The sequence below is a fragment of the Hemiscyllium ocellatum genome, chromosome 15 (genome assembly GCF_020745735.1).
Source record: "Hemiscyllium ocellatum isolate sHemOce1 chromosome 15, sHemOce1.pat.X.cur, whole genome shotgun sequence".
Lineage (NCBI taxonomy): Eukaryota > Metazoa > Chordata > Chondrichthyes > Orectolobiformes > Hemiscylliidae > Hemiscyllium > Hemiscyllium ocellatum.
The window spans coordinates 63,287,449-63,306,421 of record NC_083415.1 but is presented as its reverse complement, the minus strand read 5'-3'; positions in this window follow the sequence as shown (position 1 = coordinate 63,306,421).

Genomic DNA, 18,973 nt, shown 5'->3' with positions numbered 1-18,973 from the left:
GTAGATAAGACAGTGAAGAGGGCATTTCATATGCTTTCCTTTATTGGACAGGACATTGAGCATAGTATTTGGGAGGTCATGTTGCAGCTGTACAGGATATTGGTTAGGCCACTTTTGGAATATTGCGTGCAATTCTGGTATTCTTCCTATAGGAAAGATGTTGTTTTCCTGGAACGTCAGAGGCTGAGGGGTGACCTTATAGAGGTTTATAAAATCATGAGGGCCATGGCTAGGATAAATAGACAAAGTCTTTTCTCTGGGGTGGGGGAGTCCAGAATTGGAGGTCATAGATTGAGGGTGAGAGGCGAAAAATTTAAAAGGGACCCAAAGGGCAACTTTTTCATGTAGAAGATAGTGCATGTATGGAATGAGCTGCCAGAGGAAGTGGGGGAGGCTGATACAATTACAACATTTAAAAGGCATCTGGATGCGTGTGTGAATAGGAAGGGTTTAGAGGGATGTGGGACTGGCAAATGGGACTGGATTAGGTTAGGAGATCTGGTCAGCATGGACGAGTTGGACTGAAGGGCCTGTTTCTGTGCTGTACATCTTTATGACTCTAAGTAGACTATTCAGCTATCAAGTCTGCCCTGCCAATAAGAGAGATCATGGCTGACCTGTTAATCCTCAACTCCAGTTTCCTGCCCTTTCCCCATTATCCTTGATTCTCTTACTGAAATTCCTCCTCAACTCTGCCTTAAAATGTGTGACCCCCTTATTCTGAGATTATGTCCTTTGGACCTAAACTCTCCCACAAAGGAAAACAACCCTTCCGCATCTACCCTTGTTAATTGCTCTAAGAATCTGTCTCTATCCATCTCTTCATAAACTGTCTGTAACCATTGAACTCCTCTTCAGTGACACCCCCCCCCCCCCCCCATTCCCAAAGCTGACCTGAGTGATCTATTTATTGCCAGGCACAGTAGAATATTTCAGGCTCTCTGCCTGTATTCCTGATAAAGGGCTTTTGCCCGAAACTTCAATTTTACTGCTCCTCGGATGCTGCCTGAACTGCTGTGCTTTTCCAGCACCACTAATCCAGAATCTGGTTTCCAGCATCTGCAGTCATTGTGTTTACCTTTTACAGAGTAGAATATTGCCGCCTAACAATTTTTGGAATTCAATGTAGGCCCAATCCGTTGAAGATGTTGCCACCAATAAGAATCAGGAATATGCAAGAGAAGTGCAGAGGGCTGTAGAGGCTGGGCTGATATGCATGTTCAAGGCTAAGGTAAACAGATTTCTAACCATTAATAAATAAGGCGAAGAGGCAGGCAGGTGGAGTTGATGATTATAGGATCAGTCATGATCTTGTTGAATGGTGGAGCAGGCATGATGGGCTGATTGGCCTACTGCTATTTCTCTATAGTATGGTCTTAAGAGCAGAATTCAAAGGCATGCAGAAATTGTGCTGAAAGAGCTGAGCAATCCATATTCTGTCTGTAGATTACAGTAAAATCAAATAAAAGGTGTTTCAGTCTGATTATGATGCAAAGAGAAAGGGAAGGTAAAGTCTTGCTTCCAAATCAGTGAGATTCTCAGAATAAAATTTCCTGAACACTCTAATTATTATGGTGTTATTATCAATGATTGAATTTTATTAGCTCATGAGGATGAGAGGTTCTAATCGTAATTTGTATTTGCCCTTGTGTAAAACTGACAGGTGTTGAAGGTGTGTGAAGTGTAGAAGTTTCATTAATCTTAGGCAGACAAACAATTAATGGCACTTCATTATTTTCTCGATTGTTCGTGTGAATGTCTTATGTGTAAAACTAGTTGAGACACATTTAATTTAGGAATTCAGGGCTCTTGCCAGCTGATGAATATGGCCTTATATCAACTCCAGTTTGCTGCAAATGTCATTTGAATGATTTTTTTTGCATTGTTCATTCAAAGCCCTGTCACTGATCCTTTCACAAACGGGAATCAGGTGCTGAACGTGCATTGAATTCACCCAGAGTATTCTTTTCCATGGCACGTCTTAGCTCAAATGATATTGGCAATCTGAACTCTCTGCCCTCAAAAACTATTAAATTTGGAGATCAACTGAAAATTCAAAATATAGACAAGTAGGTTTTTGTTAGACAATGGTACTTAGAGTTGTAGAGCCTGTCTTGTACAAATTGAGCTAAATTAGCAATGATCAGATTGAATGGTGGAACAGGAACAAGGGGCTTATTTTCAATACTAACAGCTGAAATTCTTAAGCCAATTTGAGGGATGAGGAAATTCAATGCTTTCATGTGGTCTTCCTCATGGTTTTCTTACTTTCAGTATTTTTTCCAGGTAGTCTGTTACCAAGGCTAAAGATACATGTCCCCCACCTCCCCCAGTATCTTGGTGAACAACAACTCATCCTTCAGAGTCAGTCCTCTGGTCTCCTGCTGCCCCAGTCTTTCTCTACTAGGGGAAAGTGAGAACTGCAGATGCTGAAGAATCAGAGTTGAAAAGTGTGGCACTGGAAAAGCACAGCAAGTCAGGCAGCATCCGAGGAGCGGGAGAAGCAACATTTCGGCATTAGCCCTTCATCAGGAATGTCAATCCTGATGAAGGGCTAATGCCTGGAACCTCAATTCTCCTGTTTCTCGGATGCTGCCTGAACTGTATCTACTCGGGCTCAAATACAATAATTAAATCTCAGAAGCAGGAACACATTTGAACATGGCCTGTTTCAAGAACCAAGTATATCAGGAGACTTATTAATAGCTCTTGTTTTTATTTATTAGATTAGATTCCCTACAATGTGGAAACAGGCCTCCGGCCCAAAAGTCCATACCGACTCTCCAAAGAGCAACCCACCCAGACCCATTCCTCTGCATTTATCCCTGACTAATTGCACTATGGGCAATTTAGCATGGCCAATTCACCTAACCTGCACATCTTTGGACTGTGGGAGGAAACCAAAGCACCCAGAGGAAACCCACTCAGACAGTTGGGGTAGAATGTGTAAACGCCACACTGACAGTTGCCTGAGGTGAGAATTGAACCCAGGTCCCTGGCACTGTGAGGCAGCAGTGCTAACCACTGAGCCATCGTGTCTTACTGATTCATCCCAACTTCTTTTATAAAGGTTTATAAAATCATGGGGGGCATCGATAAGATGAATAGCAAAGGTATTTTCCCTGGAGTTCAAAACTAGAGGGTATATATTTAAGGTGAGAAGAGAAAGATTTAAAAGGCACCTGCGAGGCAATGTTTTCACACAGAGGGTCGTTCATCTGTGGAATGAGCTGCCAGAGGAAGTGATGGTTGAGGGTACACTTATAGCATTGACAAGACATTTGGGTTGGTACATGAATAGGAAAGGTGTAGAGGGATATGGGCCAAATGCAAGGAAGTGGGACTAGATTCCACTTCCCGCCTCAGGCGACTGACTGTGTGGAGTTTGCACGTTCTCCCTGTGTCTGCGTGGGTTTCCTCCGGGTGCTCCGGTTTCCTCCCACCAGTCCAAAGATGTGCGGGTCAGGTGAATTGGCCATGTAAATTGCCCATAGTGTCAGTTGAAGGGGTAAATGTAGGGGATTGGGTCTGGGTGGGTTGCGCTTTGGCGGGTCGGTGTGGACTTGTTGGGCCGAAGGGCTTGCTTCCACTCTGTAAGTAATCTAATCTAATTAGTTTGGAAACTTGTTTGGCAAGGACGAGTTGGACCAAAAGGTCTGTTACCATGCTGTATGACTTGAACACTCTTTCAACCCACACAGCAGCTTTATAAAAGCTGCTTCTGGAATTAATTGTATTTGGTTCAATTACATTGCTCATTCATGATTGACACTGGGATGAATCAATGTGACATTTACAGTTCCCATACTGACATGCCCTTCCCTCTGTAGAAATATCGGGAACTCCTCCTACAGACACATGATCACATACATCCCATACAGGTCAATGCTCACAGCAAATACATAACCCCATGTCACATGGCTTTATGTTTATTAATCATACAGGTAACAGGCATTGGAGCATAGATATTGCTGGGAATAAAAGGCAAGGTCTACTTAGTTCTATGGTCCACCTTCCTAGTAATCATGAGACTCAATAATAGTAGGAGATGCTGGAGATCAGAGTCAAGAGTGTGGTGCTGGAAAATCTACATTATGAATTGAAAATAATAAAAATGTATTTGTGATGTGGGTGTAGATACTCTACAATGACTTCCTTCAAGGAATAGACACTGTCCAATTCCCATTCAGTTTTTCTAATAATCACTAAACAGAGAACAAAGCAGCCTCCATGTTATGAACGAGTCCTTACTAAAATGCTCAAATTTGGTGACAAGTTTCTTGCTAAACCCAAGCTATGATCTTACAACATAAACAAAATCAGACCTTCAAAACTCAAAAAATATGCTTCCGCTTCCATAACAACAGGCCAAGCCAGACAGATTAATTATAAATTTCACACAGGCTAATGATCAGCCTTCGCTGCTTTGTGTGAACCTGGAGAATTGGACACCGTACCCTCGGACATCTTGACCACAGATGTGGTGTCCAGTCACCAGAAGCCAGACCCTGAGGTAATTGTGCCCTGCGTAGCATTCAGGAAAGAGATCAGAAGCACAGGAAATATGTCATCCAGGTTGTTTATGGACTTCATTTGAAAATACTGATGGGATGCACTGTGGAGTGCACTTAGACTCATTTCATTGACTTTTTGTCAAGGAAGTTTTTGTTTAAGTGTGTTGAGCAGAACCTGAAAGTAATATTTTGGTTGCGATGTTCTACCCCAAAATCTATAGGACAATTGAAAAGGGCAGCTTCTCTTTTACTCTTTGATGAGATGTGATTGTTACCAGCAAGGTTAGCATTTGTGGCCTACCATGAAGTAGCCTTGAAGTAAGTGGCTTGCTAGGTAATTTTGTACGGCAGTTTAGAGTCAATCATTTTGTTGTCGACTTGGAGTCATGTAGAATGGCAACTTTCCTTCCTTAAAGGTCATTAATGAACTGGATTTTTCTAACAGTCAATGAAATGAAAAGACTGAAGGATGAATTGAAAGAAATCTATAACATGGAATTCCCTCCCTAGGGGCATTGAGGCTTGACCTACAGCACATGGACTGCACCAGTTCAGAAAGGCAGCTCAACCCCCCCTTCTCAAGGGAAAACCAGGGACAGGTAATAAATGCTGGCCCAGCCAGTGATGCCCACATCCCATGAGTGAAGTTTTAAAAACATTAGAGGATTGATAGGGTAGATTTAGGAAGTCTTGTGGTGAGGTATATAACACTGCCAAAACACTGCCTATCATGTAAATCTTTCCAATACAACCAATGATAGGATTGTAAAAGTGGAAGAGACGCCTGGTCAGTCACATAGACTCAGAGAGATGTTCAGCACAGAAATAGACCCTTCGGTCAACTTGTCCATGCCGACCAATGTTCCTATATCAGTCCAGTCCCATTTGCCAGCATTTGGCCATATCCCTCTAACCCCTTCCTATTCATATACCCATCCAGATGCCTTTTAAATGTTGTAATTGTACCAGCCTCCACCACTTCCTCTAGCAACCCACTCCATACATACACCACCATTTGCATGGAAAAGTTGCCCCTTAGGTCCCCTTTAAATGTTTCCCCTCACAAATTAAGCCTATGCCCTCTAGTTCTGGACTCCCCAACCATGGGGAGAAAACCTTGCCTAGTTACCCTATCCATGCCACTCATGATGTTATAAACCTCTAAGAAGCTCACCCCTCAGCGTGCAATGCTCCAGAGAAAATAGCTCCAGCTTATTCAGCCTCTCGCTCAAATCCTCCAACCCTGGCAACTTCCTTGTCAATGTTTTCTGAACCCTTTAAAGGTTCACAACATCCTTCCTGTCAGATGAGACCAGAATTGCACACAATATTCCAAAAGTGGCCTAATCAATATCCTGTACAGTCGTAACATGCTCTCCCAACACCTAAACTCAAAGTACTGACTACTAAAAGCAAGCATACCAAATGCTTTCTTCACTATCGTATCCACCTGCGACCCCACTTTCAAGGAACTATGAACCTGCACTCCCAATTCTCTTTGTTCAGTAACACTCACCAGAACCTTACCATTCAGTGTATAAGTCCTGCCCTGGTTTGCCTTTCCAAAATGCAACACCTCGCATTTATCTAAATTATATTCCATCTGCCACTCCTCGCCCATTGGCCCATCTGATCAAGATCCCATTGTACTCTGAGGTAACCTTCTTCGCTGTCCACTACACCTCCAATTTTAATGTCATTTGTAAACTTACTAACTATACCTCCTATGTTTGCATCCAAGTCATTTATATAAATAATGAAAAGCAGTGGACCCAGCACCCAGTGGCACACCACTGGTCACAGGCCTCCAGTCTGAAAGGCAACCCTCCATCATAATCCTCTGTCTTCTACCTTTGAGCCAGTTCTGTATCCAAATAGCTAGTTCTGCCTGTATTCCAAATGATCTAACCTTGCTAACCAATTTACCGTGGGGGACCTTGTTGAACACCTTACTGAAGTCCATATAGATCACATCAACCTCTGTGCCCTCATTAATCCTCTTCATTACTTCTTCAAAAAACTCAAGTTTGTGAGACATGATTTCTCAAGCACAAAGCTATGTTGACTATTCCTAATCAGTCCTTGCCTTTCCAAATATGTGTAAATCCTGCCCCTCAGGATTCCCTGCAACAACTTGCCCACCACTGATGTCAGGCTCACTGGTCCACAGTTCCCTGGCATGTCCTTACCACCTTAAATAGTGGTACCACGTTAGCCAACCTTCAGTTTTCTTGCGCTTCACCTGTGACTATCGATGAGACAAATATCTCAGCAAGGGCTCCAGTAATCACTTTCCTAGCTTCCCTGAGTGTTGTTGGGTACATCTGATCAGGTCCCGAGAATTTATCACTTTTATACATTTCAAGCAGTCCAGCACTTCCTCCTCTGTAAAATAGACATTTTTCATATTATCGCTATTTATTTCCCCATATTCTATATCTTCCTTCACAGTTAACACTGATGCAAAATACTCGTTTGATGCCTCAGCCATCTCCTATGGTTCCATATGTAGGCAGCCTTGCTGATCTTTAAGAGGCCCTATCCCTAGTAGCCACACACGCAGACAACAAGCAACATGAATTTGACTGGGACAACACTACTATCATAGGGCAAGCCAGACAGAAAACAGCCAGGGAATTCCTAGAGGCATGGCATTCATCCACAAACTCCAGCAACAAACACATCGACCTGGACCCAATATACCAACCACTACAGCGGATAGCTGAAACTGACAACCGAAAGCGGCAAGGACAGACCACTATAAATACCGGAAGAAACATCAAAGAAGCGCTTCGCAGGAGGCTCCAAAGCACTGATGATGTCGCCTAGCCAGGGGACGAAACGTTTGCAACAAAAACTTCCAGCTCGGCGAACAGAACCACAACAACGAGCACCCGAGCTACAAATCTTCGCACAAACTTTGAAGAGGCCCTATTCTCTCCTTTTTGTCCGTAATGCATTTGTAGAATCCCTTTGGATTCTCCTTAACCCTACTTACCAAAGCTATCTCATGTCCCCTTTTTGCCCTCCTGATTTCCCTCTTAAGTATACTCCCACTGCCTTTATACTGTTATAGGGACTCACTTGGTCTCTGCTGTCCAGACCTAACACATATTCCTTCTTTTTCTTGACAAAAACCTCAATTTCTCTAGGCATCCAGCAGTCCTTACACTGACCAGCCTTACCCTTCACCCTATCAGGAATGTACTATCTCATTATCTCAGTTTTGAAGGTTTCCAATTTTCCAGCCCTCCCTTTACCTGTGAACATCCACAGCCAATCAACCTTTGAAAGTTCTTGCCTGATACCGTCAAAATTGGCCTTCCTCCAGTTTAGAGCTTTAACTTTTAGATCTGGTCTATCCTTTACCATCACCATTTTAAAACTGATAGAATTGTGGTCGCTGGACAGAAGTTGGAAAGTAAATTGAAGCATCCATCATCAATATGCAGAGCCTCAGCCAGTGTATGTTGCTGCAGCAACGTAGATTCCTTGGGAGGGAGGATGGTTATTCTAGTTGGCTGGATATCGAGTGTGAATCAGATCAAAGACCAAAGGCAATCCTCCATCATACTCCTCTGTCTTCTACCTTCAAGCCAGTTCCTATTGGGATTGGTTCAGGACCTGACTGCTTACCTGATCAGTGGCAGAGGTCTTGTAGGCCCATAAATGTTTACAATACTGTGGAGAAGGAAGCCATTTGGCCCATCAATTTTATGCTTTCAATGAAAATCTAACTAAACTGACCCCATTTTCTAGCTTTTAGTCCATCTAAATGTTGCAATAGTTTCTGACTCACCACCCTAGCAGGCACTGAGTTCCAGACCCCAGGGTCATGCCATTTTGAATCTAACCTGCGTTCATCCAGAAAACTGAAGAAGGGTGGACTTTGAGAAGATGTACCCACTTACAGAGGAGATGAGAACAAGTAGCCAATAAATCAATAACCCACAGAATGGTTACAATATGCCAATTACATGGAGTAGTTGAAGCATTGATGTATTAAAGGAGAAGCTAGATAAATAGGAGGGAGAAAAGACTAAAAGGATGCAGTTAAAAACCACACAACACTAGGTAGCTACCTGGTGAAGGAGCAGTACTCCAAAAGCTAGTAATTCCAAATAAACTTGTTGGACTATAACCTGGTGTTGTGTGATTTTTAACACTATCTACCCCAGTCCAACACCGGCACTTCCACCCATCATAAAAGGATACGCTGAGAGAGTGAGATGAGAGGATAGCAGGAGACTCACAGACCAGTTGGGCCAAATGGGCTAAAGCTGTAAATCGTATGTAATTTCACATATTTAAGAAATTATATCACATCTTCCTAATACTTTCATTACAAGTAAGCCTAGAAGGAATTACAATAAAATTATACCATTTTATGTTGGAATTGCCAGCTTACCAGGAGTAATCTTCAATCTTCAGGAACTAATCTCCTGGACACTGCCACAAGCAAGGTCCAAGAGAAATGTCATAGGATTATTAAAAAAGTAGATTTATTTCCCATTTTCTTTGAGCTGTCTGATAGTAATTATGAAACTGTTGAAATTGGGGACAACAATTATTGGATTGAATATTTAAAGTGAGGAGTGAATTGAACTGACAAAATATTATCAGTCAAATTTGAAAACTTATCTGACAGAATGTGTACACACTTGGACTGTAGTTATACTGTAACACATTGCTTGCTGATCGAAAAAGTAATTGAGTCAATTATAATACATAAGGCCAACTTTATTTTAATGTCTTTAGATCCCTGCAAATTTTTCCATGATATTTTATTTCAAATCTTGCAGTTATAATTAGAATAACACCAAACATTGGAAATACCACAAAAACATGTCAAACAAATTTTCTGGGAGGAGAAATGATGTTATAGTGTAATCTTGCCCTCTTCCCATCTATTCCATAAGGATATCTCATATCTCCTGATCCCATCTTCATCCTGAAACTCTGTCATTCTGCTAATGCAAGCAAAGCAGCTGTAGAATTATAAAATCATACAACAAAGCAGAAGACCAGTTGGCCCATCGTTTCTGTCCCTGCCCCTGGGGAGAGGTAGCCAATTTGTCCCACGTCTCAGCTCTTCTGCCTCTTCTTTCAGTTTCTGCTCCTTTACCTGGGGTCACCACATCACTGATTAAGACCCACTTCTTGTCAGTCATTCGTTCCTCCTCCACTCCCATCAGGTTACAGCCCCTTCCGTCCAGTCTTGGGTCTTCCTCTTCTTCCTGTCAGTCACATCACCATGGTTTCCTTTCTGAACAACAGATGCCAATGCACAGCCTTCCGAAAGAGAGATGTCCAGAATTGGACACAGTCCAGCAACTGGGTCTGAGTCAGGATTTTAAAAATGTTCACCATACAAAATTGCTTTTGTCCTTTATCTCTCTTAATTAGGCCAAATCCCACACATGTTTGTTTAACAACCTTCTCAACAAGTCTTGCCCACCTTCAAACATTGTTATGTTGATTGGTTTTCCATTATCGTTGGTGTTGTTTAGCAGTATTGGTGAGGACGTGTCTCATTCCAGCTTCAGCGTGACACTATTGATCTCCCTCTTTGAGTAAAATGTGAAGTAAAGTCATTGTAATCCTACCAAACCAGGTGGCTGCTCTGCCATTAGAGAGAGAGAACTGGTACTGGTTTAACCTGAGGGTCAGCACACCTCAGGTAAGGGAGAGATTGAGAAGGAGTGTCCTTGATGGTAACCCCAGGTAGAGCAGGAATTGAACCCACACTGTTGGTAGCATCCTGCATTGTAAACCAACCATCTAAGCTAACCAATCCCATGTTGTAGTGATGCGTAACTCACTGACCATGAAGGATTTTAGTATGACCTGAATAAGGTGCTATGTAAATGCAGTTTATTTTACTTCTTTAGCTATTTCTTTTAACTTATTACCAGTAAAGCATTGGGCTTCAGTTCATTCAGAGATTATGTTCATGAAAACACATTAGGTTTCTTTCCTTACTGTAAAGAATATTATACAAGGAATCTTAACAGAGGTGAGTTGTTTGAAATGATATGGACTTGCAGCAGAGTAAATAGAGGGAAACAATTTCCCATTAGGTGGGAATTATTAACCCTTCAACAGAGATTTATGATCGTGGGTAAAAGATACAGGAAAAAGGTGAGGCAAATTGTTTTCAGCAGAATGTTGTGATCTGGAATGCACTGTCTTGAAGGATGCTGGAAGTAAATTCAATGGCAGCTTTGAAAAAGGAATGGGATATTTGGTGGAAAATAAAAAAAATTGCAAAACAGTAGAGAAAGAGAAAGGGCCAGCAAGGCCTGATAGACTAAACACTCCTCTGCTGTGCTGTATCATTCTACGACGATGATTTTAAAATCCTGGAATATTTGGTATTAAAAATGAGATTTTCACTCAGAATCCTGCAGGAACACAGAGCAGCTGCTTGGAGGTGTTGGTTTTGGGGCAGCTAAATGGTAGTGGCACAGCAAAATCCTTCTCTCTCTCTCTCTCTCTTTCTCTCTACTTTTCTGTCTTTTCTTTCCTTTCTTTCATCTTCTGATGTCATGGGGAAGCTGGAGTGGTGTTGGAGGGTTGTTGGCAGCAAAGGTAGTGGGATTGAGGACTCCTGGCTTTGGTAGTCCCAGAGCCTGGACTCGGGAACTAGGTGGGCTGTCAGCTGGGGGAAGCTTGGTGCCTGGAGCAGGGACTTGCTGGAGGTGAGGCCTGGCACAGTCTGGAGGAGAAGCCGGTTACGGTCTGGAGAAGAGGCCTGGTATGGTCTGAAGGAAAGGCCTGATACAGTCTGGGTATGGTCTGGGGGAGAGGCCTGGTACGATCTGGGGGAGAGGCCTGCTACGGTCTGGGGGAGAGGCCTGGTACGGTCTGGAGGAGAGCCTGGTACAGTCTGAGGGAAAGGCGTGGTACGGTCTGGGGGAGAGGCCTGGTACAGTCTGGGGGAGAGGCCTGGTACGGTCTGGGGGAGAGGCCTGTTACAGTCTGAGGGAGAGGCCTGGTACGGTCTGAGGGAGAGGCCTGGTACAGTCTGGGGGAGAGGCCTGTTACGGTCTGAGGGAGAGGCCTGGTACAGTCTGGGGGAGAGGCCTGGTACAGTCTGGAGGAGAGGCCTGGTACGGTCTGGGGGAGAGGCCTGTTACAGTCCGAGGGAGAGGCCTGGTACAGTCTGGAGGAGAGGCCTGTTACAGTCTGGGGGAGAGGCCTGTTACAGTCTGAGGGAGAGGCCTGTTACGGTCTGGGGGAGAGGCCTGGTACAGTCTGGGGGAGAGGCCTGTTACAGTCTGAGGGAGAGGCCTGTTATGGTCTGGGGGAGAGGTCTGTTACGGTCTGGAGGAGAGGCCTGGTACAGACTGGGGGAGAGGCCTGGTACAGTCTGGGGGAGAGGCCTGGTACGGTCTGGAGGAGAGGCCTGTAACAGTCTGAGGGAGAGGCCTGTTACGGTCTGGGGGAGAGGCCTGGTACAGTCTGGGGGAGAGGCCTGGGTACAGTCTGGGGGAGAGGACTGTTACAGTCTGAGGGAGAGGCCTGTTACGGTCTGGGGGAGAGGTCTGGTACGGTCTGGAGGAGAGGCCTGGTACAGTCTGGGGGAGATGCCTGGTACAGTCTGGGGGAGAGGCATGGTACAGTCTGGGGGAGTGGCCTGTTACAGTCTGAGGGAGAGGCCTGGTACAGTCTGGAGGAGAGGCCTGTTACAGTCTGGGGGAGAGGCCTGGTACAGTCTGAGGGAGAGGCCTGTTACGTTCTGGGGGAGAGGCCTGTTACAGTCTGAGGGAGAGGCCTGTTACGGTCTGGGGGAGAGGTCTGTTACGGTCTGGAGGAGAGGCCTGTTACAGTCTGGGGGAGAGGCCTGGTACAGTCTGGGGGAGAGGCCTGGTACGGTCTGGGTAAGAGGCCTGGTACGATCTGGGGGAGAGGCCTGGTACAGTCTGGGGGAGAGGCCTGGTACGGTCTGGGTAAGAGGCCTGGTACAGTCTGGGGGAGAGGCCTGGTACAGTCTGGGGGAGAGGCCTGGTACGGTCTGGGGGAGAGGCCTAGTAGTCTGGGGGAGAGGCCTGGTACAGTCTGGGGGAGAGGCATGGTACAGTCTGGGGGAGAGGCCTGGTACGGTCTGAGGGAGAGGCCTGGTACGGTCTGGGGGAGAGGCCTGGTACGGTCTGGGGGAGAGGCTTGTTACGGTCTGAGGGAGAGGCCTGGTACAGTCTGGGGGAGAGGCCTGGTACGGTCTGGGTAAGAGGCCTGGTACAGTCTGGAGGAGAGGCCTGTTACAGTCTCGGGGAGAGGCCTAGTACGGTCTGGGGGAGAGGCCTGTTACGGTCTGGGGGAGAGGCCTGGTACAGTCGGGGGGAGAGGCCTGGTACGGTCTGGGGAGAGCCTGGTACGGTCTGGGGGAGAGGCCTGGTACAGTCTGGGGGAGAGGCCTGTTACGGTCTGGGGGAGAGGCTTGTTACAGTCTGAGGGAGAGGCCTGGTACAGTCTGGGGGTGAGGCCTGTTACGGTCTGAGGGAGAGGCCTGGTACAGTCTGGGGGAGGGGCCTGTTACGGTCTGAGGGAGAGGCCTGGTACAGTCTGGGGGAGAGGCCTGGTACAGTCTGGGGGAGATGCCTGGTACAGTCTGGGGGAGAGGCCTGTTACGGTCTGAGGGAGGGGCCTGGTACAGTCTGGGGGAGAGGCCTGGTACAGTCTGGGGGAGAGGCCTGGGTACAGTCTGGGGGAGAGGCCTGGTACGGTCTGGGGGAGAGGCCTGTTACGGTCTGGGGGAGAGGCCTGGTACAGTCTGGGGGAGAGGCCTGGGTACAGTCTGGGGGAGAGGACTGTTACAGTCTGAGGGAGAGGCCTGTTACGGTCTGGGGGAGAGGTCTGGTACGGTCTGGAGGAGAGGCCTGGTACAGTCTGGGGGAGATGCCTGGTACAGTCTGGGGGAGAGGCATGGTACAGTCTGGGGGAGAGGCCTGTTACAGTCTGAGGGAGAGGCCTGGTACAGTCTGGAGGAGAGGCCTGTTACAGTCTGGGGGAGAGGCCTGGTACAGTCTGAGGGAGAGGCCTGTTACGTTCTGGGGGAGAGGCCTGTTACAGTCTGAGGGAGAGGCCTGTTACGGTCTGGGGGAGAGGTCTGTTACGGTCTGGAGGAGAGGCCTGTTACAGTCTGGGGGAGAGGCCTGGTACAGTCTGGGGGAGAGGCCTGGTACGGTCTGGGTAAGAGGCCTGGTACGATCTGGGGGAGAGGCCTGGTACAGTCTGGGGGAGAGGCCTGGTACAGTCTGGGGGAGAGGCCTGGTACGGTCTGGGTAAGAGGCCTGGTACGATCTGGGGGAGAGGCCTGGTACAGTCTGGGGGAGAGGCCTGGTACGGTCTGGGTAAGAGGCCTGGTACAGTCTGGGGGAGAGGCCTGGTACAGTCTGGGGGAGAGGCCTGGTACGGTCTGGGGGAGAGGCCTAGTAGTCTGGGGGAGAGGCCTGGTACAGTCTGGGGGAGAGGCATGGTACAGTCTGGGGGAGAGGCCTGGTACGGTCTGGGGGAGAGGCTTGTTACGGTCTGAGGGAGAGGCCTGGTACAGTCTGGGGGAGAGGCCTGGTACGGTCTGGGGGAGAGGCCTGGTACAGTCTGGAGGAGAGGCCTGTTACAGTCTGCGGGAGAGGCCTGGTACGGTCTGGGGGAGAGGCCTGTTACGGTCTGGGGGAGAGGCCTGGTACAGTCGGGGGGAGAGGCCTGGTACGGTCTGGGGAGAGCCTGGTACGGTCTGGGGGAGATGCCTGGTACAGTCTGGGGGAGAGGCCTGTTATGGTCTGGGGAAGAGGCCTGGTATGGTCTGGGGGAGAGGCCTGTTACGGTCTGGGGGAGAGGCCTGTTACGGTCTGGGGGAGAGGCCTATTACAGTCTGGGGGAGAGGCCTGTTACAGTCTGGAGGAGAGGCCTGTTACGGTCTGGGGGAGAGGCCTGTTACAGTCTGGGGGAGAGGCCTGTTACAGTCTGGAGGAGAGGCCTGTTACGGTCTGGGGGAGAGGCCCGTTACAGTCTGGGGGAGAGGTCTGGTACGGTCTGGGGGAGAGGCCTGGTACAGTCTGGAGGAGAGGCCTGTTACGGTCTGGGGGAGAGGCCTGGTACGGTCTGGGGGAGAGGCCTGGTACAGTCTGGGGGAGAGGCCTGGTACGGTCTGAGGGAGAGGCCTGGTACGGTCTGGGGGAGAGGCCTGGTACGGTCTGGGGGAGAGGCTTGTTACGGTCTGAGGGAGAGGCCTGGTACAGTCTGGGGGAGAGGCCTGGTACGGTCTGGGTAAGAGGCCTGGTACAGTCTGGAGGAGAGGCCTGTTACAGTCTCGGGGAGAGGCCTAGTACGGTCTGGGGGAGAGGCCTGTTACGGTCTGGGGGAGAGGCCTGGTACAGTCGGGGGGAGAGGCCTGGTACGGTCTGGGGAGAGCCTGGTACGGTCTGGGGGAGAGGCCTGGTACAGTCTGGGGGAGAGGCCTGTTACGGTCTGGGGGAGAGGCTTGTTACAGTCTGAGGGAGAGGCCTGGTACAGTCTGGGGGTGAGGCCTGTTACGGTCTGAGGGAGAGGCCTGGTACAGTCTGGGGGAGGGGCCTGTTACGGTCTGAGGGAGAGACCTGGTACAGTCTGGGGGAGAGGCCTGGTACAGTCTGGGGGAGATGCCTGGTACAGTCTGGGGGAGAGGCCTGTTACGGTCTGAGGGAGGGGCCTGGTACAGTCTGGGGGAGAGGCCTGGTACAGTCTGGGGGAGAGGCCTGGGTACAGTCTGGGGGAGAGGCCTGGTACGGTCTGGGGGAGAGGCCTGTTACGGTCTGGGGGAGAGGCCTGGTACAGTCTGGGGGAGAGGCCTGGGTACAGTCTGGGGGAGAGGACTGTTACGGTCTGAGGGAGAGGCCTGTTACGGTCTGGGGGAGAGGTCTGGTACGGTCTGGAGGAGAGGCCTGGTACAGTCTGGGGGAGATGCCTGGTACAGTCTGGGGGAGAGGCATGGTACAGTCTGGGGGAGAGGCCTGTTACAGTCTGAGGGAGAGGCCTGGTACAGTCTGGAGGAGAGGCCTGTTACAGTCTGGGGGAGAGGCCTGGTACAGTCTGAGGGAGAGGCCTGTTACGTTCTGGGGGAGAGGCCTGTTACAGTCTGAGGGAGAGGCCTGTTACGGTCTGGGGGAGAGGTCTGTTACGGTCTGGAGGAGAGGCCTGTTACAGTCTGGGGGAGAGGCCTGGTACAGTCTGGGGGAGAGGCCTGGTACGGTCTGGGTAAGAGGCCTGGTACGATCTGGGGGAGAGGCCTGGTACAGTCTGGGGGAGAGGCCTGGTACAGTCTGGGGGAGAGGCCTGGTACGGTCTGGGTAAGAGGCCTGGTACGATCTGGGGGAGAGGCCTGGTACAGTCTGGGGGAGAGGCCTGGTACGGTCTGGGTAAGAGGCCTGGTACAGTCTGGGGGAGAGGCCTGGTACAGTCTGGGGGAGAGGCCTGGTACGGTCTGGGGGAGAGGCCTAGTAGTCTGGGGGAGAGGCCTGGTACAGTCTGGGGGAGAGGCATGGTACAGTCTGGGGGAGAGGCCTGGTACGGTCTGAGGGAGAGGCCTGGTACGGTCTGGGGGAGAGGCCTGGTACGGTCTGGGGGAGAGGCTTGTTACGGTCTGAGGGAGAGGCCTGGTACAGTCTGGGGGAGAGGCCTGGTACGGTCTGGGGGAGAGGCCTGGTACAGTCTGGAGGAGAGGCCTGTTACAGTCTGCGGGAGAGGCCTGGTACGGTCTGGGGGAGAGGCCTGTTACGGTCTGGGGGAGAGGCCTGGTACAGTCGGGGGGAGAGGCCTGGTACGGTCTGGGGAGAGCCTGGTACGGTCTGGGGGAGATGCCTGGTACAGTCTGGGGGAGAGGCCTGTTATGGTCTGGGGAAGAGGCCTGGTATGGTCTGGGGGAGAGGCCTGTTACGGTCTGGGGGAGAGGCCTGTTACGGTCTGGGGGAGAGGCCTATTACAGTCTGGGGGAGAGGCCTGTTACAGTCTGGAGGAGAGGCCTGTTACGGTCTGGGGGAGAGGCCTGTTACAGTCTGGGGGAGAGGCCTGTTACAGTCTGGAGGAGAGGCCTGTTACGGTCTGGGGGAGAGGCCCGTTACAGTCTGGGGGAGAGGTCTGGTACGGTCTGGGGGAGAGGCCTGGTACAGTCTGGAGGAGAGGCCTGTTACGGTCTGGGGGAGAGGCCTGGTACGGTCTGGGGGAGAGGCCTGGTACAGTCTGGGGGAGAGGCCTGGTACGGTCTGGGGGAGAGGCCTGTTACAGTATGGGGGAGAGGCCTGTTACGGTCTGGGGGAGAGGCCTGTTACAGTCTGGGGGAGAGGCCTGTTACAGTCTGGGGGAGAGGCCTGTTACGGTCTGGGGGAGAGGCCTGGTACGGTCTGGGGGAGAGGCCTGTTACAGTCTGGAGGAGAGGCCTGGTACAGTCTGGGGGAGAGGCCTGGGTACAGTCTGGGGAAGAGGCCTGTTACAGTCTGGGGGAGAGGCCTGTTACGGTCTGGGGGAGAGGCCTGTTACCGTCTGGGGGAGAGGCCTGTTACAGTCTGGAGGAGAGGCCTGGTACAGTCTGGGGGAGAGGCCTGGTACGGTCTGGGGGAGAGGCCTGGTACAGTCTGGAGGAGAGGCCTGTTACAGTCTGGAGGAGAGGCCTGTTACGGTCTGGGGGAGAGGCCTGGTACGGTCTCGGGGAGAGGCCTGTTACAGTCTGGAGGAGAGGCCTGTTACGGTCTGGGGGAGAGGCCTGTTACGGTCTGGGGGAGAGGCCTGTTACGGTCTGAGGGAGGGGCCTGGTACGGTCTGGGGGAGAGGCCTGGTACAGTCTGGGGGAGAGGCCTGGTACAGTCTGGAGGAGAGGCCTGGTACAGTCTGGGGGAGAGGCCTGTTACAGTCTGGAGGAGAGGCCTGGTACAGTCTGGAGGAGAGGCCTGGTACAGTCTGGCGGAGAGGCCTGGTACAGTCTGGGGGAGAGGCCTGGTACAGTCTGGGGGAGAGGCCTGGTACAGTCTGGGGGAGAGGCCTGTTACGGTCTGGGGGAGAGACCTGGTACAGTCTGGAGGAGAGGCCTGTTACGGTCTGGGGGAGAGGCCTGTTACGGTCTGGGGGAGAGGCCTGGTACAGTCTGGGGGAGAGGCCTGTTACGGTCTGGGGGAGAGGCCTGGTACAGTCTGGGGGAGAGGCCTGTTACCGTCTCGGGGAGAGGCCTGGTACGGTCTGGGGGAGAGGCCTGTTACAGTCTGGGGGAGAGGCCTGGTACTGTCTGGGGGAGGGGCCTGTTACAGTCTCGGGGAGAGGCCCGTTACAGTCTGGGGGAGAGGCCTGGTACGGTCTGGGGGAGAGGCCTGGTACAGTCTGGAGGAGAGGCCTGTTACGGTCTGGGGGAGAGGCCTGGTACGGTCTGGGGGAGAGGCCTGGTACAGTCTGGGGGAGAGGCCTGGTACGGTCTTGGGGAGAGGCCTGTTACAGTATGGGGGAGAGGCCTGTTACGGTCTGGGGGAGAGGCCTGTTACAGTCTGGGGGAGAGGCCTGTTACGGTCTGGGGGAGAGGCCTGATACGGTCTGGGGGAGAGGCCTGTTACGGTCTGGGGGAGAGGCCTGTTACGGTCTGGGGGAGAGGCCTGGTACGGTCTGGGGGAGAGGCCTGTTACAGTCTGGAGGAGAGGCCTGGTACAGTCTGGGGGAGAGGCCTGGGTACAGTCTGGGGGAGAGGCCTGTTACAGTCTGGGGGAGAGGCCTGTTACCGTCTGGGGGAGAGGCCTGTTACAGTCTGGAGGAGAGGCCTGGTACAGTCTGGGGGAGAGGCCTGGTACGGTCTGGGGGAGAGGCCTGGTACAGTCTGGAGGAGAGGCCTGTTACAGTCTGGAGGAGAGGCCTGTTACGGTCTGGGGGAGAGGCCTGGTACGGTCTCGGGGAGAGGCCTGTTACTGTCTGGAGGAGAGGCCTGTTACGGTCTGGGGGAGAGGCCTGGTACAGTCTGAGGGAGAGGCCTGTTACGTTCTGGGGGAGAGGCCTGTTACAGTCTGAGGGAGAGGCCTGTTACGGTCTGGGGGAGAGGTCTGTTACGGTCTGGAGGAGAGGCCTGTTACAGTCTGGGGGAGAGGCCTGGTACAGTCTGGGGGAGAGGCCTGGTACGGTCTGGGTAAGAGGCCTGGTACGATCTGGGGGAGAGGCCTGGTACAGTCTGGGGGAGAGGCCTGGTACGGTCTGGGTAAGAGGCCTGGTACAGTCTGGGGGAGAGGCCTGGTACAGTCTGGGGGAGAGGCCTGGTACGGTCTGGGGGAGAGGCCTAGTAGTCTGGGGGAGAGGCCTGGTACAGTCTGGGGGAGAGGCATGGTACAGTCTGGGGGAGAGGCCTGGTACGGTCTGAGGGAGAGGCCTGGTACGGTCTGGGGGAGAGGCCTGGTACGGTCTGGGGGAGAGGCTTGTTACGGTCTGAGGGAGAGGCCTGGTACAGTCTGGGGGAGAGG